Source organism: Falco rusticolus, chromosome 1 (genome assembly GCF_015220075.1).
Source record: "Falco rusticolus isolate bFalRus1 chromosome 1, bFalRus1.pri, whole genome shotgun sequence".
Lineage (NCBI taxonomy): Eukaryota > Metazoa > Chordata > Aves > Falconiformes > Falconidae > Falco > Falco rusticolus.
The window spans coordinates 29224528-29244984 of record NC_051187.1 but is presented as its reverse complement, the minus strand read 5'-3'; the positions used below and the strand labels follow the sequence as shown (position 1 = coordinate 29244984).

The window sequence follows — 20457 nt, the reverse complement described above, 5'->3', positions numbered from 1 at the left end:
AAAATCAAGCACAGCAAAGAGGACACGTTTATAATGCTATGCTGTGTGTAGACTTCATGAATTAGCCAAGAAAGACATTGATTATTACAACCGTGATTTGAATTTTATCGAATAGCATCTAAAGGCAATTTTCCCCTTGTCATAGTGATTGTGCTATTGTGACAGAACCCTTCCCCTGAGAATTTTCAGTCTCAGTGTAATATTAAAGACAGCAAACAGGACAGAAGAGAACTCACTGTGCTATTACTATCTTCAATCCAGATTACTGTAGTTCTCCAGGGATATGAATAGGGGTAAGTAGGATCTATAGTAGAGAAAGTATAACATGCTCGTTATACGTTGCCTGTGTCTTCCATCCTTCCACACCCTGGATTTCAAAAGTGACCTCAATCTTCCATGCTAGTTAGTTATTAGAAACAAATCTTCCAACTAGTTTAGTGCCAATACAAGACATAGAAAGATGAATGCAGAACCCAGAAAACTGTGGGCATGGCTCAAGGATGGTTTAATGCATGAAGCTGAGACTCAGCTGAGCTTGGAATAAATGTGAGAGGCAGTTCAAGGACAAAAAGGCTGTGTGCAATGGCCTCTCTGCACAGTTAACTCTTCCCCCTTGGAAGTAGCTCTGGCTGTTTGACTCTATTGCAGTAGAATTGCAGTGGACAGCAGGTTTCTCACCATTGACTTAATGAAAATATGACCAAGTTATATTTGGAGACTTTATGGCAGAGAGGCTTTTTATTTTTGAAAAGTTTTTTTTTTTTTTTTTTCTCTCAGGAAGATTTATGGAAGTTGCTCTGTATTTCTCATTTCTTCATGAGCATCAGATATAAGCAGAGCAAAGCACAGGTAGTTTAAAGTAGAGTTTTGGTGAAGTTGGGAGGTTAATATTAATTTGCTACTAAGCTCATTACCATTTGCCTTAATTGTCACTGTAAACATGAAGTTGAATGACCTGTTTTTCAGTTTACTAGGAATTGGCACAATTTTCTGCCTTTGCTTAGAGCCAGGGCACCGCATACGTCACATTGTGAAAGACAGAGCAAACAAAGATTATCCTCAGCAGCTCAGCCCCAGATATCATTAGTTGCTCGGTTCTCCTTGCACTTGACTACCTCAGATCCGTCAAGCAACATTTATGCCACAGCAAAACCAACAAAGAAGGCATGAGGAAACGGCACAAGTGCCCTTCATGACAGAAGCAAAGGTGTCGACACTAGTAAGTGTTAGCTGTTTTGATTTTGGCAGAGCTGAGGCTGTTATTTTCTGTTCTCCTGATAGAGGAGAAAACAATGTCCTTTTCTAGTTGCAGTATCTGTTTTGACCGATATTACTGCCTGTTACACTGCTGGATAAAGGTCTACCATACTGTCACAAGAATCCTCTTTTCCTGAACGCTCTCCACATACCTCCTGAGCCCACGAATCCCCCTCATTCATCTCTCTAACACGTATCTTGTCTACTTTTTGTTACATTTATTGGCATTTAGTTCAAGATTGCATGTATCCCAAAAGATTTCACATTTCTGTGGCAATACATCTTAATCATTGGTTTTTCTGCCTTTGACCTCACTCACGTCTATTATAATAGCTTGTCATGCAGTAGCCATACCCTGGGACTTTTATCAAACCACAACTTAAAATCACCTAGCATTGTGTTTTTGTAGGTGATTTGCCTCTGTCATCCTGAATGTTATTTGAACCTTCATTTACCAGAGAAAGAAATCTGTTAAACAAGCAAAAATGGGTCAGCTGCCTCAAATCCCAGTAAATTGGCACAGCTTCACAATTTAGCATTATGCAATTATATTAAAATTAAGATTTTCAATCATCAGTTTTAAAAAAGAACATTACCAAATACTATTAGGAGCTACTAAAATATACTAAGTTTCAACAACTGCCAATGAAAATTAAATTAAGCGATCTGCATACTGTAAAATGAGGGAATAATATTTAAAACAAAACAGATACACAGGAAAACTGTGGTTGTAAGTGCATGATCATGTTCCCCTCTGGGTAGTGTCATGGGGCTATAGTTTTCACTAAAGGCAGAGAAACCTCTGAACTCCAGGGAACCTGAGCCAACTTTTTAAAGTTGACTCATCGCAAATTGCAGCACAGCCATAGCAAGGAAAAAAACAAACAAACAAACAAAAACCCCAACAAGACTCACTGCAGAAAGATATGGTATTTCATAGAATGCAAGAAAAATGTCATTATATAGGAACAAATAAATACCAGTCTGAGGTTGGACTGAGTGACTAAGAGACACAGAAGTAAGCTGCTGACAGATTAGAGTGATATTTCCAGGACCCACAGCCCAGTTTGACGGCAGATGGGAAAGCTGAAAGCTAATGACAGATAAGATAGATGTAGCTCTTGGTTTGTTAGCTGCTGTTTACATCATGTGAGAGACTGAAGTTCACAGCCAAGGATAAGCAGGAAAAAACCACTAGATATGGAAAAAATGAAAAAAAAAAAACCCCAACTTGATATGTGAGAAATTTACTTTAATAGATTTCTGTGATTGCTCTCTGCTCATTCAAAGTGGGTAATCTGAGGTTTTTCCCTTGAAGAGCATTTTGCCAGAGGTCTAACACAATTCCCCTTCCCTTTCCCTCTAAAACGTTGCTCCTGGTGGCCATTATCATCAACTAAGCAGCAGGAAAATGAAGGGCATTAGACTTCTAAGGAGTCCAGGCTGGGCAATTGCCGACTGATATAGACCCATCCTATGTCCCCAAGAGTCCCACTGAAAAACGTGCAAACTATGCATGATGTTAAGAATTAAAACTGGCGCACCTTTTTTTTTGTCTTTTTTTTTTTTTTAAGATTGTTGGATTCTGTTGATTTCAAACATTTACAATTTCCTGGCATTTCTTAAAACTTGCTTTATGAAATGACGCAGTGAGGAAAGTTGAATGAACATCATGCTGATAGACACAATGTTGTCTGGCATGCATTGACTCGGTAACGTCAAGGTCTGTGGAAAAGTAGTAGTAACGTTACGCCTAACGTACTTCTGGGTTGGTTTTATAAGACATTTTGGTCACTGCATTGTAAGAGCATCCTTTGAGAGAGAGTGCAACATCACCGCTCAGGGCAAACCCTTTGAGGGGTATTACTAGAGAAAAGGATTAACTGGCTGTTGCCTAAAATAGCTCAGAGACAAGTGGGAAGGGAAAGGTATCCCAGTAAGCTGTAGCATTGCTGTAGGGCATCAGGATGATGGCCAGCCTAGAATATCACAATGACACTTCCAAACGTGTCTTCATAAAATGTTATTGCAGAGCTTCGGAGAGGAGCAAAGCAGGTCAAGGTTTGCAGTAGGCTTCTGGAGTTAGTACCTAGCTCAGAAACAAGAGTTCAAATACCAATGTTAATTAGAAAAAAATGATCTAGAGGATACAAAAACCAATTTGTTACATGTAACAAAGCATGAAAGGTTTTTATGGAAAAAAGTAGCCTGCACAAAGAATTCAGGACAGCATGTTTTGTTTTTCTTCCTCCCGTAAGCTTCCAAAGCAGTATGGGGCTGTGCTCTTAGATGTGACTTAGTTACTGTAGAAAATAAGAAATAAATCTGCCTTGAATATACTTTTCCAAATTTTCTTTCTTTAATTTCGGAAGTATTCAAATAAAAAGTGCCTTGTAGAGAGACAGTGCGCACTGTCCCTTGTGTTCCTACATCCATTCAATGCCTTGAAATTGGAAGTCTGCAGAGCAGTAGTTTCATGTATAATAAATACAAAATTCTCTAACACAGGCTGTCTACACAATGCTGACAGAACATGAATGTGAAATAACACTCAAGAGATCACTCAGAAATCAATAAACTCAATCAGCTAGGATCTTAACACTGTCTACAACAATAATACAGGGAAAGTGATGAACACTGCAAGGGTATGTGGTGATTTTAAAATGAAACCAGAAAAAAATTCTCCCAAAATGTTTTCTTCAGGCGGGGTGGTGGTGGTGTGAAAAACAAAAGAAGCCAAAACCAACCTGTCCAGGTTTCTGTTGGGATACAGTTAATTTTCTTCTTAGTAGCTGATATGGTGCTGTGTTTTGGACTTAGTGTGAGAATAATGTTGATAACACATTGTTTTAGTTGTTGCTAAGTAGTGCTTACTCTAAATCAAGGACTTTTCAAGTTCCCCGTGCTCTGCCAGTGGGCAGGTGCACGAGAAGCCAGGCAGGAGCAGAGCCAGTACAGCTGACCCCAACTAGCCAAAGGGACATTACACACCACAGAATGTCATGCTAAGTACACAAATCTGGGGGAAGAAGAAGAAAAGGGGGCTGGGTGTGTGGGGATGTCATTCAGAGTTACAGCGTTCGTCTTCCCGAGTCACCGTGACACATGCTGCAGCCCTGCAGCCCCAGGGATGGGTGAGTACCTGCCTGCTGTGGTGAGTGGGGAATTAATTCCTGGCTTTGCTTTGCCTGCATTTGCGGCTTTTGCTTTACCTATTAAACTGTCTTTATCTCAATCCATGAGTTTTCTCACTTTTCTGATTCTCCCTGCTATCTCACAAAGGGGGAGGGAGTGAGCAGCTGCATGGGGCTCGGTTGCTGGCTGGGGTTAAACCACAACACAACCCGATCCCAAACTACGCGCCCCTTAGGAGCATGGACAGGAAGAGTACGGGGCTTGTCATCACAGACTGGCTTAAACCGTTTCTTACTCTGATCTGATAGTAGCCAGTCCTGAATGTTTCAGGAAGAGATAAACTGCTACAAGACGACTTTTATTTTCCTAACTCGAAGAATTTATAACCTTCTAAGTAAGGATGGAGCAATGAAACTGAGATTAGACCTGCCAGCTTCAGTCAGCTGGATTTGGCTTGTAGAAAACCAAAGAATAGACTCAAACATTTTATCCGAGATGCCAACGTTTGAGAAAACAGATAAAAGCTGCAGGCTGATGGTATATGCTGATCTGAGCAGGCTACAATGAGTCAAAATTTAGAAGTAGGTTTTGTTAATAAAAGTACTGAGCTTCCTTTGAATCACTAACAACATCATACCAACTTCAATAGGAGCAGCATCTAACCAAAACTATCCTTAAGAATTCTCAAAACCATTAGCTCTTCTGTACAACATGACAGAGTAACATCACGGAAAGTTAGTACCCCAAAAGACAATCCATCAGCCCATGCTGCTGGGAAATGTTAAGAGAGATTGCACCACAATCCAGGGGAGTACTTGGAGCCTTTGTACTGAAAAAGGATTAACAGAAGTGAAACTGGGCAGGCAGCAATGGTTGAAGTGAATCAATAGCACTTCATGTACCCAAAGAATAGCATTAGAAACGGTGCAACAGGAGAGAGAGGGAGGCAGCTGGAGGCAGCTGGCAGCTGCTCCTAGGAGGGATGACAGGTAGGAGACAAATCTGTCCCCCTGGACCCTCGGGAACACCGGGCATGTCAATTTATAGCGAGGGATTTGAAGGACTGCTACAAAGCAGATCTTCATGCCACATGCATCAGCCCAGCTGTCTGTGTGCTACTTCATTCAGTCCTTTCAAATACATTTTACATCAGCTTTGGGTCCTCCATCAGGAGATGATGGAGCATCACGTGACACCTATCAGTGCCCCTCTTCTCCATTTTACATACAAATAAGCTGCAGCATAGAAAGCAGGCATCTGCTACCACAGGAAGCCTATGAACGAACAGAGGTTTGAACAGTCTCCCCAGCCTCCCATCCCTGCTGCCCAGTCCCCCATCTCTGGTTCTTTTCCCCCTGTATCATCACACACTGCTACATATAAAGTTTTCCCAATGCAGCTTACTTAAAGACAATCCCATTGTTTACCAAATGAATAATTTTATGGAACAAGTCATAAGGAGCTTGCTGAGCTGGTAAAGTTACCAAGCAGCTCATTTTCGATTCCATATGTTCTTAATAAATGCATTTCCACACCAGTTGGTATTTGGTTGCTGCAATTCATTTGCAAACATGATTAAAAATTCAGTCAAGATTAATCTTTATTTTTCACTCAACTACCTTCAAACAAAATCACCTACAGCAATGTGTATGGTAATCAACCCAAGCAAAAAACCTTAGAAATGGAAAAAAACACATGAGTAAAAGGTAAGGTTATTAAAATCTGAATTATTTCTTTCCTACAAAGTTTTGAGATAGTGCTCTTTAACTTTGGATATGGCAGTTTCTCTACATCTGCTCCACCTGATATGAATAAATAATTGACAGTTATTTGACAGCCCTTTAGAAACAGCGCATGAAATATATAAATAAAATGTTACAGGATAATAGCAAGCCTCCATACAACAGACATGAAAGAGAATTTTCTTGCAATCTGCATTGTAGAGACTTGACTGCATTTGAAATTACTTCAGGAAAATGTTGGTACAGCCAAGTTACGTGCAGGAATACAAATACACTGAGGAGCTAAAAGAAGAGCCGCCAGGCACAGGCAGCGCATGCAGCACTGGCGTGTCAGCATGCCTGAGAGGGGTCACAGAGCCCCTGCAGTGACTGTGGGGTCTCAGGTGTGCACCGAGTCAGGGACAGGACCAGTGCTCTCGTGGTGATACACGCACGTGCTTAGAGCAATTACAACAGGCTGCAGCTTGTGTGGGAAGGTAGTGCTGAACGGGTAGTTCGTACCAAGGTGGTGGCGGAACTCCTCTCAGTACCCACCTCATGCTTACAAACGGCTTCATAGGGCACATCACCGCCTGGAAGAAAGCGCCAGAGAGCACGGTTGTGCCCTTTGCTCCGTACAAGTGGTTGGTAGAAACCACCAGGAGCAATGATATTGGATTGCATTTGTTGATTACTGTGGATTAGGTATGCAAATAGCGCACTGAGTCCTGTGGCTATATTTGCTAAATGCAGCATTTCTCTGGTCTAAACACTCACGAAACTGGCACAGAAATCATGCCATGGTGCTTGCTGCTGGGTCATGGCTCTGGCCTGAGAAATGCTTTTGAGTATCCCAGACGAAGTGAAATGCCCTGTAAGGGCGCTTGCTGTTCTGATGACCATATTTCTTTTTTTAGCATGACATACCCAGATATATAGGAAAGGCAAAGGTGAAGATGCAGGGTTTCATTCCCTCTTCTCTAGGTTCAGGAAGGTTTATCTACTCGATTCTTAAGGCCACTCCTAGTCCTGACCGAGATTCTAGTTGCTTCCAGTCAGTTCCAATTTACATCACCTGTCTTTGACCCTACAATAGTCAGGAAAACCCTTTAAAAATATGTTTCCAACTGTGGGAGTGTCAGGGAATCAAACCTTTCTGGAGCTTTTCTCTTTTGTTTCAAGGGGAGTGCAGGCTGACTGAAGGGATAAGTTGTTCAGATCAAATCACAGTGAAAATTAGAAAGCATAAGCACATTCAATGCAAGTAGAGTCAGAGGTGCTTTTTTTAAACAGAATAATGAAATCAAGGAGGCTGCTCTCTATACCCGCTAATATGAGCTGATCCGAAGCTAGAGACCTAAACGCTTTTTTCCTAAAGCTGTCTGAAGAGGATCAGGGCTCCCATTTAAATATGAGTGGAGACTGTCTGCAGACTCTCAGTGGAGCGTGGAAAAATACAGTGATGGGGAATGTGCAGTTCTGAGGCAGCAGCCCGTTCTGTTGGCTCGGCAGACGATCAGGGCTCTGCCTTCTCGCTAGCACAGTGTGGTCCGCGCCTGGTTCACCCAGCGGAGGGACGGGAGACCCGAGCAGCCCACACGCCACAGCGCGGGGCACTTGCTCCCTGTGCCACACCTGCCCTGGGCTGCTCCCGGCAGGGGAACGGTTGCCCTGAATATTTACCACAAGACGAAACAAAACACACAGACATTCTTTTCCACTCTGAAAACCCTCTGCCAGGTGAGTTTTCCTGGCCAGATCCCACCCCCCCCCAATCTGTTCCAATGTATGAAGATGACTTTTTTCCTTTAAATCTCTCAGTATTACAAAAAATTTGGATTTGACAGTTCTGTACTTTCCCTTCCTATCCCCCAACAGCAAACTTAAATAATGATGAGCATACAACGTACAGGGAACTAATATGCAAAGTGACAGCTATTTTAGTAATGTCTCTAACCCATTAACACTCGGAGGGCATTAGGCAGCACAACAGGATGACCTTTGCTAAAAAGGTGGACTGGAAAAATACGTTTCTTTTCTTTAGGATATGAACTGAGCATAACATTATTTCAGAAGTGATAAAGATCAGAGAGCTGTAGCATAAGGAAGATGAAATCTGACTCACTGACTTATTCAGGCTGGAATATCCTATTGATTCCTGCTTTCATCACAGACAGCCCATCTGTGTTCAGCTGAGTTTGGGTCAAAGGATCTGTAAGTATTTCATTATTTAGACAAGTTAACCTACTTAAACAAAAACATTATCAGCTATTGCAGGATGATTTGATATGACATAAACCCTCTGAACACTAAACAAACAATGACAAAAAGCAGACACTGACGGTAATAAGTGTGCAGCATCAAAGGCTTTCAGCAGCATCCACCATTTACTTACAAGTTATTTGTTCCAGCATCTGCTAGTGTGTATAGGAACATATCATGAGGAATTGTTGCCTCAGGAGATGGAAGAATACTACGTTTTAAATTTGCAAACCTTACAGTTTTGCAGCTGAGGGACAGGCACTGGTATAATGCAGTTCAGTCTGCCAGTAATAGCCCAGTTTTTATTAGTTATTTCACTATTATTCAGAAAGAATCCATATACCCCGTCGTGACCTGTAAACCAAAGGTTGAAATCACTGGTTTTTACTAAATCTGAGAAGGAAATGGAATTTTTATCTCCAGGGAAACTTTTAATTTCCAGATTTTTTTGTGTAGACTTTTTCAAAAGAGAAGCACAGAAAAAAAAGATTGAAATTTTTTTGAGAGAGGAATTTCTCAAAATTTGTTTCAGTATTATGTCAATTTTGACTTTTTTTTTTTTTCAATATAGAATACTTTCCCATTGAAAGGTCATTTAAAAAAAATTACAGTGCTGTGTTCCAATATCTCAAAAACACTCCCTTTGATCTGGTCAAAACATTGGAGTAACCACAACAAAATAAACTAAAAAAATAAAACAGGTATACTGTGAAACATCTCAATTTTGGGAAAAAGGTAAGATTCTGACAGATGCTAGAAAAGCATCTCTCAGAAGCTCCATCTCTGATCTACAAGGTAAAAACTACCTTTAAACATCCAGCTGAGCCAGCAGCTGTAGAGAGGATGCATTTGTAGAAATACAAAAGCTTACAAAAGAGAGCCAAAGCAGGACACCCGGAAACTTTATGTAAAGCCTACCTAAGAATAACACTTGGGAATCACAGAGCAAATATACATGGATGAGATACTGAGATTTGGGGTTTTGTGAAGAAATGGGCATTCAGAGAGAAACTAATAAAGGTTTTGCAGGGTTGAGATAAAAGTTTTGTCATTATTGAACCTTGGATATAAAAATGTAGAATGTGATAACGGCTTACTTTTATATAATAAAGAGCGTAAGTTTCCTCCTAATTGACTAAGAAGAGCAATTAACCTTGCAGTGCATTTATATGTCAGGATTGAAATATTTGTAAATTAGGCAATTAGGATGCTGTAGGTTTAATACACTCGTTAAGTAAGCCTGGGTTTCCCAGAATTCTTGCAAATCCAATCTTTAAGAAATTTTTAAGTTCAATGATACTATCATGTAAGTATGAGGCATGTATTATGTTAGCCAGCAAAATAATACACATAACCAATTAGTCCAGTTTGGATAGTTTAAAGACATAAAACTTTAATGGTTAGAGTAAAAGCTGATGTGGCATCTGCCTTTTGTGCCTATCAGGTTACAGAGGCAGCCAATGATTTGGATTTGCAGAGATTCTCTAGATAAAGTTGTATATTCTTTATTGCTATTTTTCTTCCAATTAACATTATTGCCTATAATAAAAGTAAGTTCAAGGCAACAGAAGGAAAAGCTACTTAATAAGCCCAATTCTGGCTTTACCTTACTCTACTAAGGAAAAAATGGGCAGGTACAAACCGATCCAAACCTCTCTCTGTAAGAGACCATCCTCCTGCAGGCCAGCTCTGGTCCAGAAAGCACGCTGCTGCTGGGCATCCTCTCTCCGCTGTGCCAGAGCTGTCCTTTGCACAGTAAATATGCAGGATCACTAGGAAAAATTACACTGATCTTTCCTGGTCATTTAATAGAACCTTGCACAGGTAATGCACCTCAGAATAGCTCAATGGATGCAAGAAAATGATTTAAAGGCCATAGATTTAAAGGCCACAGGGGAACAGTTTTATCTGAATACCAGTCTTGCTATTTCACTTAAACATAATCGCTTAGTGCTTCACTGTGATAGCTAAGGTGACTTTTTTCCTCCCTTATTCAACTCAGTGAAAGGGTCCCTCAGGTATTTTTATATTCCCAGGTGCCTTCATTAATTGTGTAATTTGTGTGCTATTGTTTCTCCAGTATCATTGCTGGCATTTATGATTATGCAAAATGCTCTGAGGAACCAGCTCTGCAGGTTGCTACAAACAACATATGCAAAGCTACTGGAAGGAGTAAAGTTGACCACTCAGGGTTTTGTGGAGATTAACAATGCAGAAGGATGATCAGGGCCTAAAAGAATTATTTTAAATTTGTGCAAAATAATTTGCAGTGCTTGTCCAGCTCTCTGCACGGTGACCTTGTGTTGTCCAAGTTAATGCATCTTTGGAAAAAACTCATGAAAATTAATAAGCCAGCATATTGTTCAGGCCATGAGCATTGGTCAATATATGTCCCTTTCTGTGATATATGCAGGTTATGGTACATGATTGATTCTTGCTTATCATCATTGATTGGAAAACAGTCCTTCTACTTCGTAGCATATTCTCCTTGAGGCGTAATACACATGAATCATCCCAACAGTTACCTGCGGCCATTAGCATGAAGGATGAAAGGGCTGGTAACAGTGAGGACCCAGGGAAGAGTGAACAGGAAGGCTCATGTAGGCAGGGGGTTGAACTAGAAATATTGACTGCAGGGGCCCTCTTCAAACACTAACACAGGTATTATGGTGGTCTGCAGCAGACAACCCTGTCTCATGCTTTCTTATATAAATATGAATCAGCAAGTGCTCCAGATTTGCTACCAACTGGCAGCCACTCTTGCCTGCTGTTTTGTTCAGTCTGCTCTGCCTAGTGGAATACAAGCATTTTTATAGCAGTCCAAAAATGTGAATCTTCTCAGCAGGTTTCAATAACACTGGCTAGTTCAAACAGCCCATTTGTAAATATTTCAGCTCCTCTCCTCCATTGAGAACAAAAAATGAAATAATTTCCCTTCATGCCCTTCCACTGCTTCAGTTTGCTCAGCTTCTTGGTTTTGTGCTAAATAAGTGCAGCTTTGTTTCTTCCTCCCCTTTTGCTTTCCATTTCATTATTTAAAGCCCACTTCGACAGCATCAGCTCCCCATCTGCTGAGGGAAAGGCCAGGCAAACAGTGTCCTTCATAACACACAAATCCTCATGGCAGCTTAGGGTGAGAATTCAGCCACAGCCATTTAGCAAACAGGAATTCAGGAGCATCTTTTGAAGTTTCCATGCTCTGATTCCAATACAGATCAGGTCTTTTAACTATGTGGGGTGTTTGCGACTCCTCTTTCTTTCTGACCATCTGCCCATCCTCATCTGCCCACACAGAAGTCCATCTGACAACCTTCCTACTGCTGCGCCTCCTCAGACTCAGCAGCCTGAGCCACGCAGCGCCTGGTGGAGCAGCTCCCCGTCCCTGCTGCCCAGCTCTGGTTCCTGCAGCAAACCCCCATGGCAGCCCCCCTGCGCCGCTCGGTGTGAGCCCATCTGGGCTTTTGGCTTCCACCCTGCCAGCCCCAAGGGGACTCCACACACAGCCACCACCTCCGCATCTGCTCCCGGCACCTGGTGTGCTGGTGAGGTTTCTTGGCACAGGCAGGCTGCTGAACACGGAGTGCCTGGCCCTGCACCCACCCTTGTGCCACAGCGCTGGGGACCCCAGGGGAGCCCCCCCCCAGTGGGAGCGCTGAAGGCAGATCAATGTAGCAGGTTAGTGCTGGGTGGGAACCGGTCAACCCTGCTGGGCTGGAGCCCGCTCCCTGCAGAAGCTGGGCAATGTTCCTGCACCATGCTCAGCAGCACGTCCTTTATCATCTCATTGCTGTCCAGATTTTCTTCAGCAGCCCCCAGACAGGAGAGCTGAACATAAGAAACGACCAGAACATTGCTTTCCTGACAAATGGATCAGTGGACAACTTTCTAACCTTGGCAGAGTCACTGGTGTAGTACAGACCACCCTGTTACATACACCCTTACGTTTTCTGTGGTGCAGGGATGACATGCAGGAAAAATTATAACCAGCACTGTGCTGAATTTGTTTGTCCAGTTATCCCTGGACGTAGTCAGCTGAGGAAACTGATCCAGGATTTTTTCCTCACCACCACCACCCAGCAGATCCTCAGCCCTTTGAATTCCAGAAAATTCCACTAGATTAGGCAACTGGTTTCCCAGCATTTGAACTGACAGCACTGCAGAAGTAGAGTGAGAAAAGAGCAAAATCAACCCTAAAGGACTAGGTTTAGTTCAGAGAAGTGTCTCAGGATGAACAGACAAGAAAAGAAAAGGTCACTGCCACGAGCTGGCAGAGTACGTCCAGCACCGCACCTAATACCCGGGCTCCAGTACGCGTGCTGTTCTACCAGAAAACCTATTAGCAGCCTGCAGAAAGAAGACATCCTCTCAATCTATCCACATAGAGGGTTAATGAGATTCCTTAATTAGGTACAATGGAGAGGAGAATTTGGAGCTTTATATTTTAGCTCTGTGGTCAAACGAGACCTTAATATCCTCTCAGGGCATTGCCTTTAATAAGAAACAGCAACATGAATAAATCTACAAGCACAAAATCTAACAGGGAGAACCCGGACCCAGCCGGCTAAGTAATGACCGTCTGAGAGAGACCATTTGCAATACGCAGCCAGCGTTTTGCCAGACTTGATATTCTTTGCATCATTGTGAGTGCTGAATTTTATTTATTTGGCTCCATACACTGCAGCCTGGCATTGGCTCTGTATGCAGCTGCCAGCAGAAAACTGCCGGATGCAGGAAACCTTTCACTGGAGGGAAAGTGATGGCCAAGAGATAGAAGCCATCCCACCCCCCTGGCTGGAGGACCCACACTGCAGCTGAAGCGAACAGAAAGATGTGCACGCTTAGATACCTACTTGAATCAACGCAAAGCACGCTTGTACAGTGGGGTCTGCAACCTTCCTCTGGACAGACGCTATGAGAGCTCGCTGGTATAAACGCCTGGTTTAATCTCCCAGTGTTTCACCCCTCATTAGGAATGAGAAAGAGTCTTATTCACATATTTAAGAACACTGGTTTGAAAGATCATTTTCAGTGGTTCAGAGTACATTCTCTGCTGTCTTAAAATCACTGGAGTTTCTAATTTTCTTTGACCTAGATCCTACACTGATGGCTCACAACCCACTTTCACAAGAAATGAGATCTGTGAGCGGTCAGCACCTCTGAGGGCTCGGGTGAGTCCTTAACCCTGTTGCCTTCATCAGGTCTCAGGCTCCATCCTGCTCCTGAGGGAGGTAGATGGAGGCACACTCTACAATACAAAGGTAAAAGGACTTTCTTTTGATACAACTGTGCAATAAATATAAAAAGAAAGGGAAGAGTATGATGTAGAAGAAAGCTGTGGGTTTGCCACAGCTTTTGGAAGTGGATTCAAAGACTTTATTCTTCAGAAGAGGCTAAGGGCCCCTAAGTAAGAAAGTGTTGCTATAAGGTGTTGAGGGATCACATCTTAATCCTTCCATGTTCTTACTGGTGTAGGGCAGGAAGAATCTCAAACATGGTAAACCCTGAAAAACTAAAACCATCCACTTAGCACAGATGTTCTCACAAGCAAAGCCTGTTCCTACTTGACAAATAATTATGACTCCACTGAAGTTAATAAAGCTATAGTTGCAGTGACTCTAAAGATCAAATCGTATTTTCCTCTCACATTCCTTAAACAGATGGACAGCTAAATGAAGCAAGTACTCCTAGAAAACTTCCAACAAGGGACTGCCTTGCTGGATTATGAAGATGAATATTCAGATGAGAGGTGTGTCATTTCTTAATTTTGTTTTTCTACTACAGCTGCTAAGTCTGTACATCTCAGAGTGTCTGTGAAAGCAGAAGGAAGATCTGCCATTCCTCAAGAGCGGGTGTGTAGGTTACTGTGACAGGTTGTCAGCAGAGGGGCTTGTTGTAGTAATACAAAGGCAATTCTGGGCAACACTTGCATCATTTTTATGCTAATGTCTGACGCTATTAGAAGAGAGCCACCAAATCCAGAGACCCTGATGTGAATACTTTCAAATGCCAAGAGAAGTTCTTTTCTGCAGCCTGGCGTCCAGCACTCGCATGCAGTTGGAGGCTGATCCATGGCTGGATGGGTGCTCGTTATTCAGCTCACACAGGGAAGCAACAGTTCCAAAGAGGTACTCAGAACATGGTACGTAAGATTTCAGACCCTTTAAAATCTTGCTGCAGGCTGAAACACACCTACTGCCCAGCCCTGCTCCGAGTTCACCACCAGCCCCTAGTCAGAAGTATCCCTCTGCGGGAACGTTCACGTCAGTCTTCCAAATATTTCACATGCAGCCACAATGTGTCTTTTCCTTCCATGCCTATTATAAGGACTTGGGATGGAGAAGAGGACTTTTTCTCTGACTGAATCTAAACAGCCATGTGGGTAAAAGAGGTTTTGTTACTTCTGTGTGTTAGACAGCTCTCTCCTGACTATACAGTCCTAAGCTTGAGCTTTTATGCTGCAGCAGCAATCTTAAGGAGGAAAAAAAGAGGTTAAAATAACTAAAAACTACCTTCTCTGTTAGCACAAGGATGCACATTAAAGCATGTGTTGTTCTGCATGTTAATCCCTTAAAAAGCCTTTCTTTAAAAAGTGACTAATGAAGAGTCTTAACACTTTTTACTTGGCTCACATGAACAAATGAAGGAAAAGGGCAAATTAAATGAAGCTTTTATATCCTTTGACATCAATGCAACAGGAGTAACAGTGAAAAAGCTAAAGCACTTCCAAGGTGTATGGAGAGGAAGAAATCAGAATTTCAAAGAAGCTTAACAGCAAGACTGAAATGAAAGAGGTGGCCTGGGAAAATCACAGAGATGTTCTCCTCCAGATTTCTATCTGAAGGTTGGCACCAAGAGAAGGTAATACACCAGAAAGTTACACAGTAGCAACCTTTTTTTTTATTGCTCATCCTGGTAACATATGCCAATGCAGTCTAACTGCAATTGTAATATTAATTGTGGATCTACAAAACACAGATTTCCAGTGTCCTGCATTTACTGCAGAATAACTGAAGTCTTAGGTGGTCTGTGGAGTCTTTCATTAGACAAGTCAAATCCTACCGAAGAGTTCGCATAATCTGCTTTGACTGGAAATTGAATTTGCTTCTGCCTCATTTTGCATTATCTACTGAACAAAAAATTGAAAGCTTTATAATAATGGCACGTTAACAAGCAAGTATTAGTTGTGACATGAAATGCTTTTTCTTTCTCCTTATTGGATTAATGGGGGAAAAAAAATCCAGAGTTTGACCTAAAATACAACAGCTAGTAACTCTGAACAACCATGTTCTGCAATTAGAGTTAAAAATAAAAGCTACAAATTACAATAAATCCCTATTCTGTCTATTATAAAGGTGGAAAGGCATAAATCACCATTAGATTTTGTTAGTTAAAATGAGAAGAAATATTGAGCAGTTTTCTATTTGTTTTAATTGTATGATGACAGCATACCCATTATTTCTTTAACTGAAGTTTAGTGCAACTTTTGGTACAACAGAGAGGACAGAAGGTTTGGATGTTTCACAACAGACATCCTCCTGTTTCAAACTGAGCTTCAAATATTTTGATTTTTTTCAGAATAATGCCTTAATGCCTGTAAACACCTCACAACAGAAAACAGATTATGAAAGTACATGTGCCCATTAGTGTTAGCGAAGTCCTCACTTTGGACCTTCATGTAACCTCCATAGCAAATAACTTTTCTTATACATGGCCTTAGTAGACTGGCTGGATTATTGTATCTTAGAACACAAACTCTTGCCCAGGTCACTAGCCCAGCCTGCAGACACCAGAAGTCACAAGTGACTACCCTGTTCCAGGGGGTGCACAGCCAAGCATTTGCAAAGTCTGAGCAGCTGTCTTCATACGGTTTTATACAGCAACGGAGGCGTGTACAGGCAATGCTCACCTTAATTCAAATCAGACTTAACATCAGCAAAAAATGACAATTGCATCCTACTGGAAGTTGAACCATACAGAAAAATTGTAAATAAAGAAGAACAGGAGAAAAGGTTTTGTATTAACTCACGTTCTGTTACAATTAGGAGCATCCTTGTAAAAAAGAGAGGTACGTGTTACAAACTTGATTTCTAAACAAACCCCATATCCATCTGGGTCTACCTATTCTTTGCTCTCATTTGGGTTAGCACTTCAAATTCTCCTTGAACTTCACATTTCTCCTTACTGGCAGACAGACTAGGGAACACAAAGCCACCCTGACCACCAAACTGCCAGCATGGAAATAAAGATAAGTTTGAGTTCTTTAGTACGTTGCAGTGCTTAATGATGATAAATTTATGCTATAATACAGCATCTAGTTGAATGTAATTGCTTTGACTAAGTCTAGAAAGAAATTAATTTACTCCAAACCAAATTATTCTGAGGACTTTAGGGTACAATTTTAAACTATTGTTGAATTCAGATGCTTAAATAACTATAGTGCCTCTATTAGTCTAGAGTGGGAGTATACTAACATTTAGCATACTGAGTGACTCAGTCCTGTAACTGCTTCATTAATAGCTTTCACCAAGGCAGCAGGAGTTACCAGGCATCTTAAACATAAAGCATTTGTTTAAGAAACTACTGCAGTTATACGCATAGAAAACAAGTTTCTGCACAACCCATCCCAATATATTTGCTGGATACACGATTTTTTACTAACAGAGTAAAATGTGTTTCACGAGCTAGTGACATGCAGAGAATAATATTTCTGGTTGACTGCAGATTCGGAGAATTTCATAGATAAATTTCATATCAGGCCCATCACTTAAAACCACCTGCTACAGGTATCTGCTTCAGACCCACATCCCTGTGGCAATGTGTGACCCCACCACAGTATGGGACCAGTGTTTGGTGGCGGTCAGGTTTTTGTATACACGAGAATGACATCATGCAAAAGCACCTTCTGTGTGTAGAAACAGGTTTGGGTATTCTGAATCAGAAAGTGTGAAAATATATACTAAAGCCTTCATAAATAACAAGGGGAACTAAAAAACCCAACCAAAATCCAACACCTAAATCCAAAACCACCATCTCCTTGAGAACAAGTTATGTAAAAATCTAAATGAGTCAGTATCTTAAGTAGGAAATTTAATCCTATATATGCTTCCTTTTTATATATATTATATATATGCACACCCACACATCATATATAAAGATTAGTCCCCTAATAGGGGACTAGTAGCAGATTTGTAGAAAAAAGACTCTAAAGGACTGTGACAAAATTAAATTCTTAGTAGTTTCCAAAAATTACGTGACCTAATGGGAAAAAACAACCCAAACCAACTTTGAAATGAGATGGCATACACAAAGCTGTCTCTGAAGCATCATTTATGTGATAAAACACAACTACAGTATGGACAATTATTTCCTCTGCTCCTGTAAATGAATATCTGATAGCCTTGAGGGGTTTTCCAGTACAGTTCATCAATTCTTATCATATTTAATTCAGATACTCTCAAGAGAACTGCAGGGAAAACTGGCAATAACTCAGCAGATAATTCCCCAAAGAAACCTTCATCTCTCTCTTCTTAATTGCATGGCATATCAACGCTCGATGTTTTAAGGAGACTATCCTGAGCTTTTGGCAAAACCATCATTCAGATGAATAAACATAGAAGGCCCAAAGATCTTAGGGTGTATTCTGATTTTTGGATAGCGAAGATCTTACTAGCATGGGATAACAAGTTATTGCTAATCCTGTTCTACCAGGAGCCTGCAACTAGCTGACCCCTCCACAACAGACAGTTGTAGAAGTATAGTAGGGAGACATGTCCGCAGGGACATACAACGTTGCTGTCATGATTCCCAGATACTGTCTGCCATATTTACTTGCCAATTAAAGATTTTAAATGATTTATAGATTGTAACGATATAAATTATTATAAATCAGATTGGAAGGGTCTAATTCTGATCCCTATAGCAGGGAATATATCCTGATACAACATATACATAGATCAGAAGGAACAAAAAAATACCCTAAGTCTTCAGGATTTTTTGTGAACCAGATAACCTGAGCTTTTCTTCAGCTCTGACTGCCCTGGTTTCACTCTGCATTTGCTTCACCTCTAAGGAAGCAGACTGCTTTCTCATCATCTCGCAGGATGTCACGGTGGAGCCTGGCACGGGCACCAAGCGTCAGCGGATTCTAACAGGGAGCTACAGTAAATGAAAACCTCCTCACAGCAGTGGCTGCGCAGAGCAGCTGACCGACCTTACACTGAAATCAAGAGGATCACAAAGTGAAATGAATTCTAGCAAGGTCAAAAAGCGTTAGCAGACTTCAGAGGAGCTCCGGTGCTTCTAGCTGCTAGCATCCATTCCTTCATCCCTGCTCCTTGATGTGCCCACCACCCCTGGACAGGGTGCTCCTAGCTCTGAGCCTGTTTGAAGTTTCACAAATACTAACACGGCAAAGGTGAATAATAGCGCTGTTGTATTGGCTGTTTCACTGTACAAATGAGCTTGAAAAACATTTATAGCTACTCTCTAGCCCCTAGCACCTCCTTCTTCTTCAATAACTCTCTGAAATGTAACTGTTTTAATTAAGGTCTCAGCCTCTGCTTCTTGCTTTCATCATGTCTCAGTCTGTTACTTAAAACTAAATCCTGTTCTTGTTCTACAAAGATCTATAGGCCCTAAAGGAAACTCTGTAATGATGAACGAAAAGTACTTAATACGGTATTTTCAATTAGATTAAAACTCCAAAAATTTTTCCAGAAGCATCAGTTAACAGTCTGTTACTGTAAATTAATCTTTTACACAGACATGAACTAAAAGCATGTGTTCTCTGAAGTGGAAGAAGCATATTCCTTACAAATTACAGTTCTACTGACTGTTACACAGGCAGGATTAAGCACTATAATTCAAGGAATATAAATATTTAGATTATTGGAAGAGCCTTAAGGTAGCCTGAACTCTCCCTGTATTTTGTGATGATACAACTCCTTTTCCAGGGAACCATTCTCCAGCTAAGACACACTGTCACAGCCCGAGGAGGCGTTCACAGGATAGACTCCGCATCTTTGCGGTCACTTGGGCAGCACTCACACAGCCACACTTTGTAAGGATGACAAACGCGTGCAACACACCAGGCACAGACACTGGGGTTCGGTCCCTGTGGGAGATCATCCAGCCTGCTGTAACCACAGCCCACGAACACCCTCCCTCCCATCCGCGAGGAGTTCATCAAACCTGAAACGTTTCGCAGCAAACATCTGCTGCAACTGAGGATTTGCTGACAAATCTGTTTCCTCAGAAAGTTTCTGCACTAATCTGGGAGTATGTCAAGATCCCAAAATTCCTCCCCTTTCTATCCGAGCACTTACAAATGTTCTCATTACTGTTTCAAAGAGCTATCCTTTAATTGCGCTGACTTTCAAATATGAAGGTAAAAAAGGCATGTTGCCACAAAGCTGTCTGGTAGTTTTCACAGATGCTTCTTGCCTTCTTATGAGGTAATAGGCATAATGAGCATGAGCTAGCATCGTGGTTTGTGGTCCAGGCAAGGAGATTACACTATACGTGGGCTTTTTCCTTGGGATCTGCTTGTCTACTGACTGACAGCCAAAAGAAGCATATTAAGGCTTTTTAAGTTCAAAAAATTGTGTAACAAGCTCTGGAGATTTCAGAAAGCTAACAACATTTTTATTAACCATCTTTTATTGCAGGCTAACATATTTCCTGAAAGATTGTTTTTCTGGATGCACATTTCCCTTTGCTCTCTTGATAAGTTGCCACCTCAAGAAATAAACCAAAGGGAAAATGATGCATATTTTTTTAAAATAGAAAAATAAGGTCATTAAAGGTTGGAAGGCTACCCTGAATATTCAAATTTCTGCTATTCATATATATTTCTCTCCAATATTGTAAGGTTACTTGTGGGCAGGAACAGGCATCCATTTGATACCTGAACACTGGAAAACAACTGCACTCCAGCAAGACTTGATGAAAATATATAGCAGTGCAATGCCCTTCAACCGCAGGTGAAAGTAGATCAGAAACCAGCACAGGCTGAGAGAAGTATTCAGAAAATACAAAATAATCAGCACGTTGTTGGTGAGGCAGTAAAACAACCCTGTGCGTG

The 20457-nt window shown here is 41.4% G+C and overlaps 1 long non-coding RNA gene across 8 annotated transcripts in view; it reads left to right on the top strand.

The window, feature by feature from the left end:
- The first annotated feature begins 1072 nt into the window (after nucleotides 1-1072).
- The window catches only part of LOC119142415, a 29792-nt gene continuing 10407 nt past the window's right edge, over nucleotides 1073-20457 (top strand). For 3 of the 8 annotated variants that reach the window (XR_005102269.1, XR_005102267.1, XR_005102261.1), the window contains exons 1-4: nucleotides 1073-1219; nucleotides 13468-13633; nucleotides 14033-14121; nucleotides 14405-15233. This is a non-coding gene — a long non-coding RNA (uncharacterized LOC119142415). Of the gene's footprint in view, nucleotides 1220-4252; nucleotides 4392-13467; nucleotides 13634-14032; nucleotides 14122-14334; nucleotides 15234-20457 lie in introns of those variants that run through there. The other 5 variants (XR_005102265.1, XR_005102266.1, XR_005102268.1 and 2 more) reach the window with 5 other exon arrangements.